The sequence below is a fragment of the Bombus vancouverensis genome, chromosome 3 (assembly GCF_051014615.1).
Source record: "Bombus vancouverensis nearcticus chromosome 3, iyBomVanc1_principal, whole genome shotgun sequence".
NCBI classification, from domain to species: Eukaryota; Metazoa; Arthropoda; class Insecta; order Hymenoptera; family Apidae; genus Bombus; species Bombus vancouverensis.
Window position 1 is genome coordinate 11,065,044 of NC_134913.1, and position 21,597 is coordinate 11,086,640.

General features: G+C 36.9%; 1 protein-coding gene across 4 annotated transcripts in view; it reads right to left on the reverse strand.

The window, feature by feature from the left end:
- Positions 1-21,597, reverse strand: part of Dscam3 (Down syndrome cell adhesion molecule 3) — a 309,001-nt gene that overhangs the window by 219,167 nt on the left and 68,237 nt on the right. For all 4 annotated transcript variants that reach the window (XM_076617056.1, XM_033349145.2, XM_076617057.1 and 1 more), the window contains exon 2: positions 2,633-2,695. The gene's annotated coding sequence lies outside the window, so the exon portion shown is untranslated. The remainder of the gene's footprint in view (positions 1-2,632; positions 2,696-21,597) is intronic.

The window sequence follows — 21,597 nt, forward strand, 5'->3', positions numbered from 1 at the left end:
ATACAATATGTATGTGCACATGTTGCATACACCGAAATAATAATTACAGTACCACTAGCAACACATTTCCACCATTATCACCACCATTGCCACTATCTACGAATTTACCTGCCAACAATACTTTCCTAATACATCAACGTTGTGCCTCTTCCATTCCCCCTACAACTTCTTCCGCCCTTCGAATTTCCTCGATCCTGTCAACCTTTCCTCCTGCCTAACGTTCTAAAAATATATATGGACACACGATCTCTTCTAACGATGTAGAATTAATTTCCCGATAGCCTCACCTACTCTCTACCATAAGGGTCAATTATTTCGTCCGTTGGTAACAGTTCTGCACGAGGTCAGTGTACACGTAACCCATTTGCACGCGTGTGTTCCGTATAGTAGTGCGTGTACGTATATAGAACGACGTGAAAGGGCCTTGTGTATCTGGTTGTATGGATGTCCAGTGGGCAAATACACGCTAGGTCGAGCACGAAGGCAGCAGAAACTGTCGTGTCACTACTCTGTCGCGAGTCTCTCCGTGCACAGGCTCGTGAACGAGAATCGCGAACGAGGATCGTGAACGGCATTCGCTTCGTTATCGAAAGGGCGTGGTATCGTGATCGATTTTAACGGTATCCGGTCAATGACAGAGCGATACGTGTGTTTTCGATAACGAAGTTTCAACGTGTGGCTTGTTATTAGACCCCGTTTCCCATAAAATCTGTTTGATTTACCTGTCGATATTTGTTTGCTCCCTTTACTCTAACAACGCGACAATTGTTTGACGAATTAATAATGCCAGCCGGTCAACTCGTATCAACGAATATTCTTCGCTTCGATAATTATAACGCGGGCTGATAGATAGCGTGACGAGTGAATATTTTCAGAAATATCGCTGGTATCCAAAGAATATTGCACGAAGGATATTGTAGTTTCCGGAGGAATCGAGTTTTCAATCGTTTTGTTGCTTAGTATGAGACAAGCTTCGAGATATGGCAAAGTTACTGGCTTCCTTTTAACGCGTTCAATATGTACGATATGAATCCAAAAATTGATACTTTCGGGTCGTTTAACGTATTGATTCGAATGTAAGCGACGCGAGTAAAAAAGCACGAAACTGTGATAAAATATTTTATAATTCGCATCGAATACGTACGCAAAAATTTACGTTTAAAAGGTATTTGCTAATACATAACACGGTAGATGATGGACATCGAACTCGAAGTGAATGGATTAATAATTTTAACTTTCTGCTTTAGATATGATGCTGAAGCAATAAACGTGGTAAGGGCAATGCCCATGTGCATGTAACGTATGTAGACAAAATTATAGTACGATAGATCAATTACGTAGATATTATAATTTTATGAAACTTCGACTTTATAAACAAATTTCTTTCAGGAAAGCAAAAATTTCATCGAATTCTTTGACAGCATATGATCAAAAATAAAAGAGATACATACGATTGAATGAAAGTTTTGTAATTTCAGCAGGGAGTCTGGAAATATCAGAATTTGCAAGTTTGAATTTAAATCTGTATTCGTGAATATATAAATTTGAATGTAAATTGAAATTTGAATTTTAAGAGTCGTATGTTCGAACGTAGATTTGAGTTCGTATTCGAATAATTAGAGAAAATGTTTTTCGGACACATGTACAACGAGTAACAAGTTTCACTTAAGTTGCTTATAATTTATACAAGCTTTCCCGTAGTCGTTATGTTTGAAGCGTTGTTAAAATACTACTAATTCTTCGTTATTACAAAAGCAAATGAATAATCATGCCTCATGTAGAACATGCAACGGTGCAAGTAGTCAACGACGGAACTGCTGCGCCGTGTCTGACCATTGCGGTCTTCTACTACTGCAGTTCTTCCTGCGTTTCAACGTTAAACACGCAGCCATTTCCCGTGAGATTTAATGTAAACTCGAATGCAACGGCTATTAAAAAATAAATTATAAAAGATCTGAGCTGCTTTTTTAACAAAATAAGTCTTAAACACGAAGATCGACTATAATTTTAAAATACGAAAGATATCGTTTATTATTAATTTTGTTAAACGATTAACGTTGAAATGCATCGTAATAAAGTAACTAAATAAATAGAATATAAATAAAATAAACACTACCAAGTACGAAAATAATCTCTCTCCTACGTACTATATTATTTTATCAGATAACGAGATAATTTTTTTCTGCGCACCAGTGTGATTACTTAATTACACAATTAACGTTAAAATACAGAATATACTAACATCACGCGACGTTCAATCGGTAAAATCAACGACGGTTTAATACTATGAACATTTAATTGATAAATCACCGTTTGGTAATAACTTAAAAGCATCCAGCCACGCCACGAACGTTGTACCAGGATCGCTAACGAATTAACATTAAACAGGCGACTAATTTTAGGCAACCCATTAAATATATTTGTTGCCGATGATTTAGTTACGAAAGGAATTTCAAAATCGAACCCGCAGTTTACAACTCGCTTATCCCGGGTTGATAGCCGTTGATCATCAAATGGAGAAATACGATCCGATTTTCAGTTGCAGCAACGAATATTTCGATAATTGATGGTTATGTATGTTTTACGAAATAAATGTTATTATAGAAGAAATATGAGATTGCAGGGCACTCACGTTAGAGTTGTTTGATCATTCAGGCCTGACCTCCAGGTTGACCTCTGATCTGCTACACCCACGCTGAAAAAAGAATAAAAACGTTCCTGGAGATACGTTCATTTCTTTAAATTCGCTGATAGAATTTATACAGATTTGAAGGACTCGAATCGAAAGATAAGTTTTTCAAATATCGCTGCAAAAATGATATACAGTAGGTTCTTTAAGAATATAGAATTTTTTTAGCAAATGATAAAATTCTACGGTGTAAGGTTTTTTTGCAAATTTTTATCGCACTTTTCGAAGAAAATTTATAGAAGCGAAAAATTTGAAAATGTCAGCTTGAAATATAATTTGAAGAAATATTTATAACAATTAACATGGATTTCACTAAATAGACATTCGTAGTTTCAGTGTGTAATAAATTCCTTAAGAATACACAAATTTTTAGTAAACTTCTTTATGAATATGAGATTCTTTCATGAAGATTATCGAATTTCTTATCACATTTTCGAAATCTACCACGAAATCGGAAAATTCAAAGAGACGTAATATTTTAAATTAATAGAACTGTACTAGTGAAACTTTAAAATCATTAAAAAAAGAGAAGTCTATAATCTACCAATTCAGTAATATTATGATATATATTATAATATATAAAAGATAATATTATAATATATAAAAGAATGCAGGTAACGAAAGCCTGAAAAATGAAATTTCTCATTTTTCCCGTTCCTGTCTCATGATTTTCACGTCGTTTCGTTCGAAATCGCGAAAGGTGCTCGATCCGTGTCGGACATAATTAATTCTGTGGCGCATTCCATTAAACGCGACAGGTCTGGAATTATTATTCTAATTAATATACGACGGCCGATACGCGTGTATTAGCGGCCGACTGTTGCTCTATTAAATGCGACGCCATGGCCGGACAAAATTTAAATTTCAAATCGGTTTCGGTTGCACGACGACGCGGCGGCCAGGGATTCAGCGCCCCTTTTCACCTATGCCACTGATCGATACAATCGTTCGACCCTCTTTTGCATTCGCCAATTTTCGTTTATTAAAAATGGCAAACCGCTCGGTGAAAACGCCAACCTCTACGAGATAGCGTTTCGCGAAACGATTCAGTTGTTTGAACTTCGGTTTCAGTTACAAAACTACGAACTGGAAATTGTCGTCCAGGAAACTATCTTCTTAAGTTTAACAGGGTAAAAAGCGAAAGAAAAACAGCAAACGAGATCATCAAATTAGACATAGATTTCCTAACCGATGAAACATTCTATCCGCAACACATATATGTGAAACTATAAAACAATTACTTATATAATTCTCATAATAATTTGATTGATCATTTTCAGATCAGTAGAAGCACCGTAGAAGTATACAGGTATAATGATCAAACTGAAGGAAGATCGTTTAAAAAATAAAAATATGAATTTAGAATGAATCGTAAATCGGGGCGACTATAAAATCTAAAAACTAAACAAAGTCAATTTATGGAATCTAAAAATCATGAAAATGATTTGTAATGAAGAAAGATGATCATGAGTATATTATACTCTATCTCTGTGATACCATAATTTCATGTTTCAGTATCGTTTTTCTCCGTATTAATAGATTATACGACAAAGGAAAAAATTTCAATGGAATTTTCAGATCGAACGCAAGTTGAAACGGACATGACAATCGAGAAACTGACTGAAACTTTTCCTCTCGGAGAACCTCTTCGTTCAGCATTCGAATTTCCACGGCATCCGTTTAACAGGAAGTTGCCGGTCCCGCTGGCTCCACCGGCGCTATCCGCGTAACGTAAAACGAAATCGTAAGCCGCTTAAAGACTTAACGGACCCGACGAAAATTCTACTGGTTCGCCGCAGCTCGCACGAAATCCTCCTCCGCCCTGTTTCATGCTACTCCACTCGCGTTTTTTCCCGCGATACGAGTCCAGAACAAACAAAATGCAGTGGCGCCTGTTATCGTGAGATAGGTGAGAGAAATTTTTGTTGCATGACGGGGTATAAATAGATCGTTCAACAATAACTGAAAATTGTAATGAAGCGATCCAGAATGAATGAGGTTATTATTTTTATCGTTTCCTCTCTTTTATTTATTTATTTATTTTTTTGAACTTTAAATCTTCAACCTTTCGAATTTATGAGTTTTTAAATTCGAAAAGTTTGAACTTCTTGAACAAATCTTTCATATTTTCAATTAACTTTCATAATGTTAAGTCTTTGATCTTTCGAAGTTTTGAACAGTCGAATATTTAAATCTTCAATTTCTATTTGGCATTTTCAAGTCTTGGAATCTGCAAATTTAACTCTTTTATATTTCCGAATTGCCGAGTTTTTGTATTTTTACATCTCTCTGCATCTCTTTCGTGTAACTTTTTTAATGTTTCGAGCAATTTGAATTTATAGATCATTTGAGGTCCAAATTCTTTGGAACGAGAGAAATTTTGAATTCAATAGTATGCTTCGAAAGTGTTATCCAAGTTTTATTGAAAGGAGTCTGAGAAACCTTAGTAATCCTAATGCTACATATCAACGATAATATCCTGAAAGGAAGACCCTACGGCTATAGGGCTGAATAAGTACCATAAATAAGAGGAACAGCAACCACCAACCGACTTCACCAACGTTTACTTACTCATAGAAGTACCTGTTGCAACGTACATTCTATTCCTCCAAATTTAGCTACCTACTTGAAGAAAAATCCTCTTAAAATCAAATTTTGTACTATTGACATTAACTTAAACAAAAGGTATAGAAATTGAAAAATAAAAAAAAACCCTCGTTAAACATTACACGAATTCCACTAAACGACGCCAATATTTGTTTACAGAGAACGCAACAAATTAATTAAAACTCGTGTTAAATTACTTAAATAAAACTTGAAAAGGGAAAAATTGCAATTAACAGAGTGTCACATTTTTCAGTGTGGGAAACCATAATGAGAATCAGAGGACGGAAATGTAAAAATTGTTACGTTGAAATATTTGAAATTTCGCAAGTTGCATGATTCAAATTTTAAATCTCTCGATCTATCAAAAAATTCTTACGATAAATTTGAAGAAAATGACTGGAACGATAGTTATAATTTCTTTGACATCGCTAGATCACAACACATATCATGTAAGACCTATCGTTATAAATGAAGTGTCTCGTTCTAAAAAAATTATGACTGACCTATATTTTTTCAAACTTCAGTGTATTGTAGGTATATCTATTAAATTTCAGTGTTCATCGTTGAAAGAAAAATTCACCCGGGAAAGTTTCAAATTTATGGCTCCTTCAATCGATACTTCGAACATATCGAAAACTGAAATATCGTGGATCTCGGTACAACATCTTAGAAATTACGAAAGAAACGAATCGACCAGTCGAAGAGTTATCGTTGGCGGTCGTGTTTCGTGACCGATCGAGAATGCAGAGTAAAACACAGGTGAAAACCGGCGGGGGATGGAACGGGTATTTTATGGAAAACGAGAACTCGATAGAACGCGACGCGCTGCGTCGGTTTCCAGGGTGCAAATAACGCGCTGAAACTGGAGACTCTCGAACGTCACGGTACGTTTCCAGCACTGGCTTTATTATGCGAGAACACGGCCATTCTGTGGACGTTTGATGCGCTCGCGAGTAAAAAGAATTCTCATTCTTCTCTGCGGAATCTAATATCGAAACGGTGTCAGGTGTTAAGACGTTCTTTTGTGCTTAAGAGAATGTATATGTGCGATATAAAAAAACGGAATTATCCACACTGTAAAAAGTTCCAATTCGATTAACGTTCCGAGTATTTAAGGAATTGAACGATTGAAATGTAGAAATGTTTCTGATTGAATATTTATATTTTTGCAGAATAAAGTGTTTGAGTTCTGAATTTGTTCATACGAGTGAAATTTTAAAGCAAGTAAGTGGATTTGATCGAGAAATTTATTTAACAACAACCTCCTTTACGTTGTTGTATATCGAATAATTTATAATTATTGATATTTTTTAATCTTGAGAAACAATATATAAAGGGATAACTTTGGTTGCAAGTAGAATAGAGCGCTACGATGGTGTAACTACCTTAAGTAGAATGTTGCCCCATAGTCAGACAAACTTGCATCCCTACGTTTCTCAACTAAAGACTCCGATCTAGCTGTTCCGTCGCTAAATGAGTAGAACACATAACACTAGTAGTAGGGTTACGTACTTATGATATGGAAATATCTCTTATTAAACGAAATATACAGGAATACACACGACAGTGTAAACTACTTCAAATAGAATATTATTTGAGAGTCAGACAAACGTAAATCCCTATGTTTCTCAATGAAATAAGCCGTTTACACAGCATAAACGCAGATTGGCGTTCTAACTGAAATCTAACTAAAATTATGTTATCTGTAACGAGCAACACGACATAGTTGGTGTTCGATGTGAAACAGAATAGAAACATTATAATCCCTTTGACTCTCACGAAAGAGGTTTCCAAATGCAATATTCTGCGAGGTATAACATTGTAATTAATAATCGTTGCCTATCAATCATTTAACATTAATCGAAGAACGAAATTTTATTAACCATGAATAAAATTCAAACGACGGAAAAGAAAATCTTCACCTAACACAAAAGAATTAAACATCTTCATTAAAAAAAAAAAGAAAAAGACCTTTGTTTCATAACAGTTTCCAAACTACTTGAATACGATTGTTATCCATTAATTCGCAGGTTAACCAAACTGAATAAAACTCAGTGATTGTATATAAAATTTAAATAGTACGAAATCTGCAGTGCTGTACACGGGAAAAAAAGAGGAGAAACAGTAAAAAGGAATTACAGTTCTAAGTACTGTTGGACGAAAGCAGTCGTCGCTTAACGACACTAGCGTCGAGTTCACCAGAAGAAAAATCCAACGCCTGGACACCGAGGGCAACGTAATAACCACAAATTGTCGAGTACAATCGCACGGCGAGCGCTTTTCCTTTGGAAATTTCCATTGTAGCGAAATAGAAAAAGTAAAATCGTTATCTAACCGACGAGGCCGCGGGGACTCTTCCGTAAAGAGGGGATGCTATGAAACAACGCTGGAGAGGGTCTCGCAGCTTTCGTCTGGTAAACGCGAGGAAAAAGAAATACCTAATTAAGTAGTGCGTTTGAAACGCGGCAATTTGCGTGAAGAGGCGAACGAACAGCGAACGACCAGGGAGAACCGTCTCTGGATGTATCCCGACTCTCGAAACTCGATAAGAGAACCTCTGTTGTTTCTTCTTTCGAATGCAGATCCCCTGGAATCTTCTCTATCCTTCCCGGTTTGTTTTACATTATTTATCTTCCTTCTATTTCTTCCTGTTGTATCGTTACGATCGATGTTACGGGGTGAATGACGTATTGCGAGGAATTAATCGACGTGTTATATGTTCCATGTATTTTTTAATCGAAGTGTATACAGCAAAAAATGCGGAAGTTTATTTTTCCTGAATATTTGATTTTGATATCGTTTTTAACGAACAACTCGTTAGATTAAAAATTCACATCTTTCAAAAATAGGTAATAAATCTGTGGAACTTTTAGATAATCAAGGGAATATTTCATGTTATAGCACTTGGTATTTTTGAAATGTTCGATAGGGTGGCAAAAAAAAGCATGTCTGATTCTACAAGCGAATTAGAAAGGTGTCGATCGGAGAAAAATTAGAAAGAGTGTAAATGATTTGAGTAAAGAAGAAATAAGAGGCAAAGCGCAAGGAAGAATGAACCATGATAATTGTTAAAACTAACCATATGATAGAAATGACTTTAGTAATTTTCACAGGTTTGTGGCTCTAACATCGAGAAGAATACCAAATAAAGAGAACGAAAACTCGTGTTAATTAACGCCGAACAACTACCTGTCTGTCTAGTCGTAAACAATTAAGTAGAATAACTATCGAACAAAAGCGCAATGACAAAAGCAATATCATACGAATCTAATAAATTCTCTGCTACGGAACGTCTCAACGTAAACTACAAGAAGAGTAAACTGTAAGGAAACCGCGTTTCAGCAACTTCTCCCTTCGATAAGACCGTTCCGTCCGCGTAGCAAACACATCAACGAAATATGAGACAAATTTCAGCGGAAGTTGCGAGGTATTTCGGGACGAAAGGGATCTCGGCAGAAGTCGCTGGAATCCCAACAAAATATTCCCAGGCAACGTGTATCCGTGCCCGTGTTTCAATTCGAACTATCCGACGCAGCTTCGTCCCGGAACTTTTTCTCCTGACTTCGTACTATTCTACGTTTCTGCATCTTCCTCTCTTTCTCTTTCTCTTTCTCGCTGTCTCTTCATCGTGCGATGGCGAGTCAGAAGTTTGAAATTCAAATACGCGAAAGTTTCGCCAAGAATAACGTTGTCCCGCTTGTATCGTGGACCGAAGTTCCAACGGTGAAAATTCTTGGTATTCTTTCGTGACATGGCCTGCCTCTTTTCGCTGGGACGTCGACTGAATTTTCCGGCAATAATCACGAGAATCGAGACGAGAGAGGCTTTTGTCGTTTCTCCGCGTATATTGAGTTTCAGATACGGCGGAGTTTAGGTGCGCCGTGTGCGATACGTTCGCTGGAATCTTTGATATGAGAGAGTCTAGAGGGAAAGAGGCGGGCTGTTTTGTTGTAACAAGTGTATTCGGAAATGGGAATCGAGCGTTAGGATTATTTGATGCAACGGTCATGTAAATTGCACGTTATCGGCGTAGACCTTTGTCCGTGAAATGTGAAAATTTATTCATTTAGAAAGTATGCTACTGCCAAATGCTATCTAGATATTTCTTGCTGTATTATAAAAATGAATTAACGTTTCAGCTTGTTTTGTGTATTGTGTTAGTACATTATGAAACAAAATAATTCTTTCCTGATATAGTTTCTTTCAAACAACTACGGATAGTATTTAATTAATTAAAACATACTATTACAATTATGTGAATAGAATATACAGTCATTGAAATTAGGAATACTAATAACAATTTGTCTATCCTGTCCTTTTTATATATATAAGGTAACCGATGATTATTACGTAGTTAATTTATATTTAAATTTCTTTTTTTCCCTTTCCCTTGGTAATGTGTTCATCGATAAAATGCAGAAACGAGGGAAGAACGTTGTTACAGTTATTACACAGACCTATAAACGTTTAGAACCTTTTGCTTCTTGAAGCGCTTTAGTTTAAAAGAGTTTCATTGTGGCAATATATCGAAGTCCTTTCTGATCATAAAAATGTTCAGAACGCGAAAGCTTAAGCCACGGACGTCTTAAACTCATCCCTATCAACTTCGCCAAAACCTCGATATCTTCGTTATAAATCTCCAGCGTGAAACTCCTACACATTCCACTGCTATTTCCTCAACTTTCGGACGAGTATCGTCTCGGACAGCAATTCTACGCCTGGCTTCGGTGCAATTTGTTTTCCAATGATCCGCAACTCGTAATTCCGTATGGGAAAGGGGGCAGCAAACAGCGTCCGTTAATGCACACGGCGCAAACCAAGGCACGTGGTGGAGAACACATTTTTCAGATTCCACGTTTATTGCCGCAGCTTTATGATACCTTTATGATACGTGCGCGCACACGTCCGGCCACCGTTACACGCTCTTGCTCTTACCTCGTTCGATTCTTTTTGCACGCGCAAGGCGTGTGCAATTCGCGTTCCAGCCGCGCCGCAAATTCCATTCGTTGTTGTCCGCCCATAAATTACGTGCCTTTTTCCCACGATACGATCCAGCTCGCCACCTTCCAGATACGTTGAACGAAAAATAGACGTCGAATGCTATGACTGGTCCTACTTTGTGCGCAAAGATCGAAGCGATTCGAGAGTACACGAGTTCCATAAAAAAAGTATGCGTCTGCTGGATGTTCAATGTTCAATGTTTATAGCGCGATCAGCGTTTGATATTTAGTTTCTTCTTGGTTTATAGTGAAAAAGATATTCTCGGAAGCTGCTCAGAATTTTGAAATATTTCTACCGAATAAACATGTAATACGGAAGAATATTTTGTGCATTATATTTTATATGTGAAAAATGAAAAAATTTGCCTGAAACAAAATGTCGAATCCAGTTTGATATTACGTAGGACTATAAAGATAACGCTGGAACGTTATTGACGACTATAGTAGGAAGCTTGTACCGAAGAAATCAAATGTGAGGAGCATATGAAAATGATAGGTAACGTAAATGGAGAATAAGATTTTCATTTATACAAACGAAAGTTTAGTCAGTGCTCTAGCTAAATGAACATTCGTCGCGAATTATTCGGTGAATCTAGTTATCTAATCGCCATTGTCCCTTGTTATACGCATGAAAAATTACAAGTGAAGAGGAAAATCAGTGAACTTTTCATCTCTTGACAAGTTTATATGAATAAAGTTCTATCGTAATTCGTAAGTCGCGTATCATTCCAGAGTTAACATCACCTAATACGATAATTATTGTAGTAGAGTGGACGAGGGACCTGGGGGGGTGTCGTGCGGATTGTAAACAAGCGGTTGCTGAGATGCGAATTATAAAGAAGCGGTTGCTGAGCATGTGGATAGTAGGGCAAAGACAAGAGATATGAGGCTAAGATAAAAGACAAGGGGTTGCTAGGGGACGATAAACGAATTAACAGCAGTATGAGTTGAGAAGTCAGAGAGTGCGGATTGCGTTGCCGAGATAGTGTTGTTAGTATTGTTAAGGGAGAGTTGAATTTACGTTGACAAGAATTGTTAATTAATTATCTAGTTGTTTTAATTATTATACGTTTGTTGCAATTAGTTCGTGTTTAATAAGCATTGTTTTCTGTTTAATTAACATCTATTTAATCCATTTATCATTAATAAACTAGTCATAATTATTTACGATACTACATTATCCTTAGTCGTATCAGAGATCTAACCTACCAACAAACGACCATAACCGCGGTCAGAACTGTTCATTAAATTTACGCTATCAGTGTGACGACTCTATGAGACAACAGATGTTCACACGTGTTCGATAACATTTGTTTAAAGTGGCTGTCAAGTTAGAGCAGCATCGCGCGATGCTCCTGATGTTCCAAATATTTGGACACTTTTCGGATAAACTTCGTACACGCACGTAACATTTCAAAATGTAATATTCAAGTAAAAACGAGAGTAGAAAAGTACCATTCTCCCGTGACTTTATTTCGATACGCTCGAACGCCATCCTATGAAATATTGCAGCCTTTTGGTCGCTTATGGATGCCTTGGAAAATGCGCGGGTGAACGTGCAACTTCTCTGCAACGCTCGTTCTGATAGCGAATATTTATCGTTGTCGTTATTATTGGAATTTTGTGGTGGTGTTAGTACGGTATAACGAGAAGATGATAAGATTGCTCGTATTTAATAATCCTGAGAAATAATAATAAAACGAGCTAGCTTATTAGAATTCGATCCTTCGCATTGCAATTATGATAGCGCGAAAACGATGAGTATTATGCGAATATTACATATATAACATAAATGAATAGACTAACGTAGTTTACCGATCGTAAATTGTACAGTTTTAGAGTATGAACAAATTCACGTGTTCGACGTCGTAATAAAATGGAACAGGAAAGGATTAGAAATTCAATTAATTGACAAATATCAATTTAATTTTGCAAGTACAGGGTGTTTCACGCAACTGGACCAAGCCGTAACTCTGAGACGATAAGACATACTTTTACGTAAGGGATGATAAAACACATCGACAGCTGTGTGAAAAAATATATGGTTCATGACATATATAATTTTATATTCAACTTCAATATATGATTTTGAAACATCTCCATTTCCAGAGTGGATACATACGTCGTGTAATGTATCATTCGAAGCCAGGTAACCTTTTTCTATATTCTACCGTGTCAGAATTACAACTTGGCCCAGTTACAAAAATACACCTTGTAGATACGTAAGTTATTTATTACGTTATACCTTACTTTGCTATTCATCGTTACGAAATATACAAGAACACAGTTCCCAACGAGATAACAAATTTTAAAGCTCTCGATTATTTCTTAACCCCTTAGGGGTTCACTGAATTTTAGAAAAATGCGCGAGAAAGAAACATAATATTAGCATTTTCATCGAACGTAATACTACGAGGATGAAATTTTAGAACATAGGATTAATCATTTTTCGTCAATTTCCTAATTATTCTTTTGCAAGGATGTCAATGCTATGGAATACAAAGCATCGATACGATTTAAGCATCTTTCCATATTCTCCCAAATATATTCGAAAATTCTCTATGTTCATAATCGATCACAATACAACGTCGAAATTAATTTAACCACCTTCCGGGCGAATCTTTCAGCGTGCAGCCGTATCAACGAACTCATTAACGCATTCGACGCATTATACGGTCCGTATTTCTTTGTCCCTTTGTTTCGTTTCGTCGCACTCGCTCCACGATAATTCCACCCGCCATGGAAACTAATCGCAGAGCTCACGGTTTGCCGAGCAGAACTAACGTGGCATTATTCCGGAAACGGACAAATAGGTAACCGTTGTCGACAAGCGGGACCGAACAGATCATATTTCTCTTCGGGCAACCGTTTCCCAATCCCCTGTTGCGTTTCTCTGCGAATTGAACGTATGGCGATTAGAATCGATCATTCGATTCCTTCGATGAACGAGGAAAATGTCGAACTTTATGAAGAAAATGAAAGAATGCTACGAATTACTCTCGTAATTACATAGCGAAAAGGAAAGTAAACAAATATTTGAAACACGTCAAATTGCTTTAGCTTTCTGCCAAAGGGAAACCTACTTTCGATACCCCGTTTTCTATGTCGATAGATTTTCTATTTTATACCATTGAGCTTTTATTTGAAACATTTCTTCGTTAAATTATTAGAATCAATTTAATACTGGAAAGATCAGTGGGATTATTTTGCCCCATTGAATTAATTTTGTGTCGACAAAAGTTACTGTTTTTACTAACAAGTATAATTATCTGCGAGCTTTTAACTTTCAAAGAAAATCGTTTTCTTCTTTTAGATAAAACTTTCTGTTGCAGACGAAACAAAAGATTATTTTTAACAATGGTTTCTATGGGGTATAATAATAAAGGTATAGATACCTAAGGGGAAGACACCAGAAGCAAGAAACTCTGGTACTTCTAGTGCTGAATACCGTAACGATTAACTTATGTCACATCTTCTATAAAAAATTCACACGTATGGAAGAAAAATGGTACAAAAGTTTATTCGTGATATTAACTGACACGTGTTTGCGATAAATACTTGAAACTTCCATGTACATTTTCAAACCTGTCTTGAACTTTGTTCACATAATCGCGATAATGGTGTCTCGTTACAACGTACACGAAGCTTCGAAATATTTTACACGACACACGTAACATATACATAAAATTTTCTTTCTTCAGTTTCTTTCAAATAGCTTAACGAGCCATTGTGAATGCTGTTATTTGAACGACCGTCCAATGTGCCGAGGAAATTGAACAATCTCTAATTTCCAAATTTCCTAATTTTTTATTAATGACGCTAACGTGTTAAATACGCATATTCACGAACACATAAAGGATATCGTATTCATCAGAGAAAGATTTGCAGGTTGAAACGAGATCCGTACTCGAGACACAAGACACAAAAGGATTGGGCACATGAAACTTTAAAATATTTCAACGAGGAAAAGCGCAAGTACTAAACAAGATCCGGCGAGATTCCCGTCGCATCAAAAACTCGGGCTCACTTTAAAAAATGCATTTTCTGTGTACATCTGCCGTGACTTCCCTCCGCGATTCTCCGAAAGCCCTTTCCCGCGACGCCGTCCCTAGTTGAATTCGTTATATGGCATAATGTAACTCCATGAAATACCTTGTACACGTGACGTTTTATTTAAAAACCCGAGACTCGCTCGCACGTGTACCCTTCACAAGCCTCCACAGCAATTTGTTTTCATGGCTTTCGAATGTTCGACTATTCGATGCGACGATTACCACGTTTCTCTGCTAAATTAAATTCTTCGTGAATTTTTATTCCAATATATGCTTAATGCGTTGTTACAGCTCGTAATTCTCTCTTTAGAATATGCGCTTTTTTTTCTTTTTCATGTGAATCGTAACGTAGATCGGGAGTGACGGAAGTACGTACCTGACTGAGTATTTCGCATTCAATCGTTCGTGTATAATTCGGTAATTCTATTTTATCTTGAAAATTTGAAGATACGATTGTACATAGGAATATAATAGATATTCGTGAGAGAGAGATTTCGAATTGCTTTCTCATTATCGATATCTCGATGTCAACTCGTGAAATAATAATTTTATATAAAGTAGACGGATAGTCACTAATTTTAATCGAGCGTTTCGTATTATTCATTCATTTTGTATCGTCCCTACGTCTGTTTATACATATTCGTATTTTTCCACGATAGAATAGTTTATATTCAATATTAATTTTATATTCTAGTTTACATTTCTCCATACACGTTTACTCGTAATAACAGAGATTATTATTTATATAACAATGGAATTATACAGATCGATGGATATTACATTGATAACAATCTGTGACATATGTAATACGATATTTCACATTTTAAAGCAATCTGTACGTGATCCATATCATATGAAAACCGTTTCACCAACCCTTTCAATTCCGTTCTTACAGAATACATCATTTGTCAGAAACAAATTAACAAATATTGTTTTGCGAAACAAATTTGCGAATTACTGAACGAACTCGATTGAGAACGATTTCATAAGAAAACGTCGATTATGACTGGAATTAGTCCAGTCGCGTTGTATCCAATCAGAGCTTCTTTTATCCGATACAGAGTTTCGTCAGATAATTATAGTCACCTTTAGCAAGCGTTCAACGTTAGGTAATTATAGTTACCTTCAACGACGAAACTGTTAAAAAAAAATCGCACGCATACACATACAGAGAATATACCTTAACGAACCATTTTATTTTATCCGCTAGCGACCAATTATCGCGGCTTTCATCAGATGGCAAAAGAAGGATGGCAACGAATCTGGGTCGAACGTGGTGCCGACTGAAAATTGCTGGTATTATAAACAGTTAACGACAATTAGCCGGAGGTCCGGTATCGTAGCACGGTGTACGAAATCTGTTATCCGCCAGCCGATAACAACGCGACACTCGGCCCGCTCCGAGCCAAATTTATCGTCAATAATTGTCAACGCGAGCTCATCTGTTTGCGCGAATGGCGGCCCCGATTTCCGCTGTTAACGTTTACTTAATAATTTGTAATTAGCGAGCACACGATCGCCGTTAATCGACTCGCCCAGGCGAACACGATCATTCTTGCAAGGGAGGAGGGTGAATCGTGACCCTTCGTTGACTTCATAATACGATCTATGATATAACCAGATCGTAAAATTAGTCGAAGGATTAAATTTATATGTTTGAGCATGTTATCGAGTGAATTGAGAGAAATTTGATACGAGAAACATTCGAAAATTTAAATAATAACTTCCATCTTATTAATATCTTTCCTCTTCTTTTTTTCTGTAGTACGTACGTTGATAAAGTTTGTTCTTCTTGTTTTTGTATTATCAGAATGGTTGATTGGATGTTTGAGATTTTGAAAAGATTGTATGTTAAATTTTACTGTTGGTTAAATATAATATTTGAGATTTGGAAAATATGATGTTTCCAGTTTTATCGATATTAATCCGAACCCTTTATAATTCTTTCCAGTCAACCGTTTCCTCTTAAATATTCCGTTTTCCAGACACGAACGTCCGCTTCCACGTCACTGGAAATTTTACGCGCATTTCTACGTGGATAGCTCGACGCGAAACACTTTTATTGTCCATCGCGAATCCACGAGCAACGTTCTCCTCTTCGTTGCGTCTCGTCACACGCGTATAAACACATCAACGCGTTAATGGACCGCAATTTCTACGCCGTTTTCCTGTTCAGTCGTCAAATGGAATTAATTTCATAGATATCCTGAGGTACAAGCACATCGGTACTAGCAAATCAAAGTAGGAATGATATATGTGCGTACGTGATTCTGGACCGAATATGAAACATTTCTGAAGAAAAGTTCAATGTTACGTGTACAACAATACTTAAATATGCGGTGCAGAAGCATACGTAAAGTAAACGCAAGAAATAATAATAAGAAGAACATTTTTATTAATTATGTTCCATGTTTCATTTTTATAACAATATATAGACTTTGATATGAAATATATTTGTTGAATTTATAATCTAACGGTTACACATAAATAGATTATAGTAAGTTGTTAAATATATTAATCAGTACTATGGAATTTTTATAATTTATAAATTGCATAAGAAAGTAGGCTTATAAAAGGAAAAGAAATAATAATTCTTGTTCCAAGTATCTCGTATAAAGAAAAGAGACAGAAGGTAAAATAAATTAAGAAAAAGAAGCAAACAAATACCAGTCGAAATTCCACGAGTAAAACGCTACGTCAAGTATCCCTCTTCGTTTTATTTCCTGACAGATGAAAGAAACCAAGAATTTCGAAAGAGAAAAGAAATAAAACGAACTTACAAAAGTAAACAGAGCTGCAGAATTAAAAGACCGCGCCAAATTGCACGAACAATTTCTTATCGTATCATCCTCGTCGTTCTCGTAAATTGCCCAATCGACCAGATAAGTCTACAACATATCCTAAATCCACTTGCATTCGTTTCTCATTCTCGCAGATAGATCCTCATCATCGTAAAACAAGACGGAATTATCATTCATGAACTTTCTTCGACCGTGGAAACCGACTTCCACCAGTTACTTCCGTCTTGTTGCAACTGCGCGGGCAAAAACGATGGAAAGAAGAGAATAACTCTTTTAAAAGTTCCGCGCGAGAAGATTAATTAAAAGACGTCGCGAAGGAACAGTTTACACCGTGCAAAAGCGACATCGAACTTTTTAGCTTCAACGTGATTCGCGTATTCTTCGTTCCATCCGCGACCTTTCGACCACTTGCGTCCTTTTACGCGACTTTCTCTATCGACTTTCTCCGAGGTGCAGACTCGTCTTCAGAGGAGACATCAAGGTTTTGATCTCGTTGGATCTCTGGCCTCTGTCTCTGAGAAAAGTTGCCGATGCTTTTCCGCATCAAAGAGGGAAACTGTCGCGATCCCTGCCGATAATTGGAGGAAAACGAGCAGCGAGGAATTCAGCCGTGCGATTAATGAACGTATAAATACGTCGTCGTTGGCCGCATTTTGTTTTCCTCGTTTCCTTTCGCCACGGCAGTTTCGATTCTCTCACCCCCCTTTCTATTTCCTTCGCGTGAACTTTTAACGACGCAACTTTTCTACCTCGCTCCTTGTTAACGATTTGCAATGGATCGAGGGCTCAGTTTTCGCTGTTTCCGGGACCTTCGAATCTCGTTCTACAAGTTTTTGGGCAGCGAAGTTAGGGAGAAACGTGTTACGTTTGCGCAGAGCGAGGACACTTGTTCTAATTTCACCGATACAAATGAAATTACAACGTAGCTAATTAGTTGGAGTGCGGGTGTTTATACGTTTGGCAGAAAATCGCCAACTTGCACAAAGTGCAGATGATGTGAAAAAATATATAAAATGTGCAAGGTATAGCGCTTTCTACAATATCTGATGGGTAAAATAATCTGTCACGTTTTTTTAACTATGTCCCCAAAAATATGAATTTACATAGAAGAAAAGAAAAACCGCAATCTACCGATAGTATTGTCCTTGCGTGTTTTAAAGTCGATTTTGTCTGCTTCAACCAAGCAGAACAGGTTCTAATATCTTTTTGAGGAGATCTTTGATAGAATTTTATTCCTGGGGAAATATGCACTGATTGCGATGATCATTGAGGTTCGAGTATCTTTTAACTTTCTTAATTCTCTATTTGGAATCGCATGAAGGAAAATCGTAACTTTTCGTTGGAAAGTTATCCAATTTGAAAAGCAATCTTAATAGATAACTTTGCTGAACTCGCTAACTCGCGTGATGTTTCTTTACGTCGAATGATCTCGAAAGAGAGTTTGCGACTCCGAGAGTTTTCGATGTGACAACTTAATGGCGCGAAGCCACCATTGTTATCGAAGACTGTGCGACGAAAATTGAAAGAATCGTTTAATTTAAACTAAACTACTGTTGAAATACTTTGCCTTACTTTTAAGTACGTAAGCGCCTCGAGTAATTTAGTGTATCACTGTAAATTGTATTATTGTATTTTCACAAGCGTAAGAGTAATTCTTTGCTTATTACAGTGCTCATAATAAAATATTACACGTATATTTCTTCCTCGAAGCAGACGATGTCTTTCTACAGTATTTTAACGCTCCTTATATTGCAACAACAGGTGAAATATTAAAAATATTTTAGTCGATGAGAGAACGATCATTTAATAATTCCCCTTCGTATTTTTCTCTCATTCTTCGTCGGGAAGAAGCATTTAATAATTCTTTGTAGATAAAACGGAGAGCAGAAGCTAAAAATCCATAAAAAGAAAAATTGGAGAGGATCTATAAATCGTAAAGAGGTAATAAAAATCAGGAGAAGGTAGAAAAGTTCATAGAAATAAACCTAAAACAATCGCCTTGATTTATCTAGAGATATCGCATTACTTAATATTAATAAAAATTCCACGTCGAGTTTAATTTCTCTGTTTCACAGATAATTTACAACAATGATCAAACAAGTTGTTCAAGTCAGCTAAATCGATTCATTTCGTCAAATCTATTCGCTTTTAAAATGCTTCTCTGTCCTACCATACCTACCATTGAAATCCAAAGGAAATATAAAGAACAGATATGAATCTTCCCAAGAAACCACTGAGACTGGCTTGTAATCTCGTTCCTGGTAGAACGATCAGTCTCAGTTGCATAGGACGCAAAGATGGAATCTGAATGCCGCGATACAACGAACGAACGTTCATAATCCGTACGCAGAATCCTATAAACCAGCTCGGCGATCTGCAGTTGATTGATTCAAAAATGTTATGACCTGTGCGAATGACAGCTCGATAATGAGTTTGTCAACGGACGACGAGCTCGAGCTGATCGCGACTCGATATCGGTGAATTATTTTTTCCCCCGTAAACAATGCTCGGACAGCGTATTATCTTCGTTCGTCCTCAACAAAAATATATCAAGGAAATATTCTTCGTCGAAATTCTCTCGAACGATCATTAAAAATATAAACGGGATCTTCGACGTTGCCGAGATAAAGTTTCTCTAACGCTTTCGTTAAAAATCTGAATTTACATAAATAATTACAGGACGAATATGAGAAGCATCTCTCTTTTTTAAAGCAGCGTAATTTTTCAAAGTACACTCGTTCTACGTGGTTAATAATCGCATCTGTTTAAACAGTTAATACAGCGAAACTTAACAACGAGAAAAAGAATCGTTTCGTCGATTTCTCCGTTGCAGGATATTCGAGAACGAACAGAGATAAAATACAAAAAGTAAAAGAATGGGAAGTAAAGCGAAGAAAAGGGGATGATACTGGAATAGGGAAAAATAGGGCTGTCTGTGTTTGAACATTTTTTTTCAACGACAAGAGCAGACTCGACGTGCTTCAATATACTAAAAACCTTGCTGTTTTTCATCCTTTACCAGTGGAAACTCTATTTAGAGAAGTCGCGTGCGCTATGCTACGCGTGCATTCACGGGACACGTGTCCCCCGTGTGTTTTGCATATTTCGAAACGGAGCATTTGACTGATGAAAACATTTTTGTGTAGACCATCGTGACGTACAATGGACGTACATGCGAAACCACCCCCTCCCTGCTTCACCCTTTTTTACATCTATAGTCTCATTCCCGAGGATGCACGCGAAAACGACGGAATATCGACGCCGCTTTAATTACTTTAATTATCTCGAAAATATTTTACCAGACGTTTAATCGCGGGGAACAGAGGTAAGCAATTTCGTCCGTCTACGAAATTATGAATTTTCCCCGGCAATTCGATATGCTTTAAAATGTTCCTGTTTTTAAGATTAAATTGAATTTTTGTTATTAACAGATTTTTCCTTATCTTTTGTTGTATCTTTTTATTTCCCTCTTTTTTAGCAGCAAGGGGGAGGAAGGAGAAGGAGATAGTTTTAGAAGGAAGGAAAATTAAATAAACGACGCTTCCTTCGAACCAGTGTAATTGAGAAGTAGAATTCGAAGTACTCTGATACCCTTAATTTCTATTCGATATATTTTAATTACCTTTGCAAATCGAAAACCTAAAGAAGACACTTGTTTCGAGGGACAAGCGATTAATCGACAGATTGAGTTGAGGACGGTCTGGTATCTTTAGTTTTCGTTCGACAAAGTCGTTCCTGCAAAGTTAAGAACTGAAATCTGAATTAACACGATGTTCAATTTCGATGCCGAGTAAAGAGGAGATGAAATTATTTTGAAAACATCGCTACAACATCCTTTGCTAATTACATCTGAATGTATCTCCCGTGTAAAACGACGAAGCAAAATTCGAAAAAGCTCGCTTGCAAATTTCCAGCTGTCTATCGCGTTACGTTCGGTGCATAAAGTCTGTCTTTCCTGTCGTATTTCGGGAAGGCGTAGAAGAAAAATTGCAATTAAAGGGGGAAACAGAGTAGAATCGGGGAAAGAGGGGAGGAGAGAAATAGAGAATGGCGGAAGTAGGCTGTTGGATTACCGGGGATTATTCAGAGAAGAGACATTCGCAGAATGCAACGTCGATGCGCAGGATCTAGCAATAAACTGCGAAGCCACCCGCTGGAAACGATTCGATTTTGCGCTCGTACGAGCATGCTTTTGCCACCGCTATAGGGACGTCACCATAACATGCGTCAAATTATGTCTGCAAGATACTCTCCTCGTTTCACGATGAAAACACGTCGTCGTCAAGCTTCTCTGAACTTTAACCGATAACACGACCAGAGGAAAACAAACATTTACTCCGACGACTTAATCGTTCGTCTTAATCTTTTATTGAAATTCCACGAGAATAGTGAATTTCAGTTTAATTAGATCCCCGGTGTTATGTACTTTTTCATATAACATCTTTATC